Here is a 4,042-nt window from a genome sequence, read left to right as displayed (position 1 = left end):
GAGAGAGAGAGAGAGAGAGAAAGAGAGCACCTAGGTAGCAGGCAGGTAGGTAGACATGACAGAGCAGCTGCTCCCAGCCCAAACCAAACCTCCTACACTTTTTCCTTTTGTTTGTTGGTCCTTATTTCTTCCCTTCTTCCCTTCTTCGCTTCCTTCCTTCCCCTGTCTTTCCCCACAGGTAGCACAGACTTGTGCCAACTCACCACTGAAGATATTGCTGTGATTCTCACCTAAGGGGAGAAAGCTGCTAGAGGGCTGAAGAAAGATGATGTGAGGGTAGGGAGCACTTCCAAGCTCTGAGTTGCCTGATGACTTCATGGTGGCTCTGTGGGGGCAAAGATCAAGCAACATGACATCCTGCAGGGGCCGCCAAAAGATGGCCATCCCCAGAGTTTGAGCCTCAGCCTCCATTACATGGCTCTCTATATCTCTTTCTGATGTTCATGCTGTGTCTGAGACTCTCAGAATTTGTGACTTTGTGCACAGTAGCCAAATGTCCGTCCCTATGATCAACTCTCCAATCCTGGTCTGGAGATGGGAAAGCATCTCATATGTGGAACACAGATTCTACCAGGGACACTTCCCCCAACTACTCTATCTGCAACTTTAGTGAAAGCATGCTTATATAACATCAGCTTTCCCATCTATCAAAGGGTCTGGGAACTCTTTTCATGATTATGTATAGGAATTTAATACATATATACATATACAAAGGATGTGGTATAGAGGTGGCACTGACCCAATGTCAGCAAAGCTCATGGACAGCATTGTAACTCATTATAATAAACAGTTATTACTTGGGGGAGGTTTCGGTAGAGATCTGGTGGAGAATAGCAGGTAGACAATTTTGGAGGAAGGGAGGGGAGGCAGAGCAGCTCTATATTGTTTCTTATCATTTGTAAGGAGGGATTAGTTAGCTCTTGTGGGTAGAGCCTGTCATCCCCACCTTACTGAAGGCTTCTTTCTCTGCACTTGCTTCTGTGTGCCCACAACACACACATAGAGCCTCAAGCCCCCATGAGCTAACAGCTGCCTGGGTATCTCCCTGTTGAGGGGGAACTTGGCCAGAGTTTGGCCGGTGATCTATGATTGGCAGGGCCTGAAGACAAAGGTGGGTTTCAAAGACTACAGGGCTTAGAGTAAAGCTGTACTGTGGCCTCTTCAAAAGCCAGACCTGTGAAGACAGGCCCCAGAGACTTGCCATTTTGGAGCCGAGAGATGGTTTGTGATGGATCAGGGAGTGAGAAATTGGTAGCAGGAAGAGGGACCTCAAGGTGAGGAGCAAGCAGAGTGAGAAAAACAATCAAAGAATGAAGCCCAGAAGGTTCCTCTGTTGGAGTAGGGAGAGGTAGGGTTTGTGGACTTTTCTGAAGAAGCATTGAATGTGGAAAGGAGAGAGGTGGTGTGGTCTAGAGGTCTGTGTGGGTGTATATATGTGACTGAAAATGTGTGATGTTGTGTGCAATCTGCCTTGTGTGCATGTCTGTATGGATATTATGAATGTACATGAGTCTCTCTGTGTGTGAGCAAGTCATGTGATGGTATGTGTGTGTGTCTAGGTAGGCTTGTGTAGGTAGGTATGACTGTGCATGTCTGTCTCAGTGAGCAAGTGAGGTTTTCTTGAGCTAATCGGCTTATTAAATGTTTGATTGTATATTTTTGTGGTATCAATGTATCTTTGAGTGTACATCTCTGTGTCTTATTCTGTGTGTGACTGTGTGGGTTTTGGAATGCATGTCTGATTAGGTGAAGTGTCTAGTTTTCTTAAAGTATATATTTGTGTATGTGCATATGTGTATTATAAGTGTAGATATATTCATATGTGCATATAAGTGTAGGTATATCTAAATGGCGTGTTTGTGAGTGTAAGGCATATATTTGTGAATATCCATGCAAGTATAGGAGGATATGTGCGTGTAAACAGAATGTGTCTATCATGTACATGTATGAATAGGCTTGGGTGTGAATGCCTATGTGGACTCACAGCATTTTTAACTATGTGCTTCATTGTGTGTGCATGCTGGGTTGCATATAGTCTATGGAGAAAACTATGGGTCTGCATTTTATTAGTATTAACTAATTGTGTAGTGTTAGCTAATTAGTATGTGTAGGTAAAGGACAGTGTGTGAATATATACTATTTCTGAAAATATTTTTTGTGTACACATTTATGTGTACACATCTGATTATATATGAATGTGACTGTAGGGATATAGATCTCTATATAGATTGCACATCAGGTTTTGTGCATGAGTGAAGAGATAAATTTGTGTATGTATCTAATTGTGTTTGTGAATACACTGTTGTGTGTACATATTTGTGGTACGTGTGAGTAACTATAATTCTTGGGTGTGCATGTGTCATTATTTGTTTTGTTTGCATTTATGAGTGTGAATGTGTATATATGTGTTTATACTAATATGTGTAAACATCTAGCCATGTATATGTTTAAGTAAAAATGTCTGTACATATGTGCAAATAGTAGTGTATTTGTGTGAGTGCATGCCTATGTGTATGCTTATCTTAATATACAGGTGTATTAATATAAGTTTGTACAGTTCTAAATATCTGAATATGTCATTATTTATGTAGGAAATATGTTGTAGAACAGTGTATTTGTGTGCATGCCACTCTTGATTGATATGTGTATTTAAGTGTGCGTGTACATGTGCATATACATATGTATATATTTGTATATGAAAGCTTCAAAAAGTGCATGGAAAAAATGAATCAAAGAATAATGGAATTTCCCCACAAAATTTTAAAAATCATTTTGGGGGGTGCTCATACAATTCTTACCACAATCCATACATACATCCATTGTGTCAAGCACATTTGTACATTTGCTGCCATCATCATTCTCAAAACATTTACTTTCTACTTGAACCCTTGATATCAGCTCCTCATTTTCCCCCTCCCTCCCCGCTCGTGGTGCCCGGCTATCAAAAGATATAGCATCTGGGGTCTTAAAGGCTTGAAGAAAAACAAGCAGCCCCACAAAATTTTTGAAGCCCCTCATGTGTGCATTTGTATATATGTTTATATATGTCATTGTGTGTACAAGTCTGTGTGAGAGTATCTAAGTGTGCTTTCATGAATGCATCTGTATAAATATACCTTTGTATCCAAGTCTGTAAATTTGAATATAAGTGTAAGTTAATCTTTTGCATAGCTTCTCATATAGTTGTATAAATAAGTGTGGATGAATAAGATGTACAAATCTAATTGTGATTACATGAGTATATTTTGAGACTACACTTGTGTTTCCATTTCTGAATGTAAGACTAGAGGAATTAATGGCAGCTATATACATGTGAATATGTGCATAGGGTATATACTCACTTGTATGTACAAGTTTACTTGTGTTAGAATATATGTATGCATCATCTCATATAAAGGCATGTTCATATCTTGGTGTACAAGTACATCCATGTGTGAGTGTGTGTGAATATACTTGTATGTGTCTAGATGTGTGTGTGTATTTGTGAGCTCACTTCTATATTTCCATGTATGTTCACTATCTGATTGGAAGTGAGACAGAGTCTACATGTCTATGGACATGTGTAAGTATGCCTGTGTGTACACTTGTTTATGAATGTATGTGTGTCATAAATAGGTATTATGTCACATAAATGTGTCATACAGTTTTGCCTATGCTTGGGAGTAAATGAATGTGTAGATGTATGACCAGGTACCGTGTGAGCGTGCATTGCTATAAGTATGCTTCTGTGTGGGGATTAATGTGGATATGTGTGCACATGCATGTCTGATGGTGAGAGAGACTCGGCTTTGGACCTGTGCAGGTGTACAGATAGATCTTACAGCTGAAGGAGGTCATAAGGAGGGAATATTTATTATTTATGAGTTTATGTGACTCTACATGCACCATCAATTTATCATGGTTACCTATTGGTCCTGTTGTGAGGATTTTAGTCTTCTTTTTTTTTTTAATCATTTTATTAGGGGCTCATAGAACTCTTATCACAATCCATACATACATCAATTGTGTAAAGCGCATTTGTACATTCATTGCCCTCATCATT

At 39.4% G+C, this 4,042-nt stretch overlaps 1 protein-coding gene across 4 annotated transcripts in view; it reads left to right on the top strand.

Annotated features, from left to right (window-relative positions):
- GPR173 (G protein-coupled receptor 173) overlaps positions 1-4,042 on the top strand; it is a 48,186-nt gene that overhangs the window by 888 nt on the left and 43,256 nt on the right. Inside the window, exon 2 of one of the 4 annotated variants that reach the window (XM_045288300.1) lies at positions 179-270. The exons of 2 other annotated variants lie outside the window; for them this stretch is intronic. The gene's annotated coding sequence lies outside the window, so the exon portion shown is untranslated. Of the gene's footprint in view, positions 1-178; positions 277-4,042 lie in introns of all 4 variants that reach the window. One more of the 4 variants, XM_045288299.1, reaches the window with a different exon arrangement.

The sequence above is a fragment of the Echinops telfairi genome, unplaced genomic scaffold (genome assembly GCF_000313985.2).
Source record: "Echinops telfairi isolate 266 unplaced genomic scaffold, ASM31398v2 ScPeMD7_19;HRSCAF=73, whole genome shotgun sequence".
NCBI classification, from domain to species: domain Eukaryota; kingdom Metazoa; phylum Chordata; class Mammalia; order Afrosoricida; family Tenrecidae; genus Echinops; species Echinops telfairi.
The sequence above is the reverse complement of the archived record's forward strand: the minus strand, read 5'-3'. Positions and strand labels throughout refer to the sequence as shown.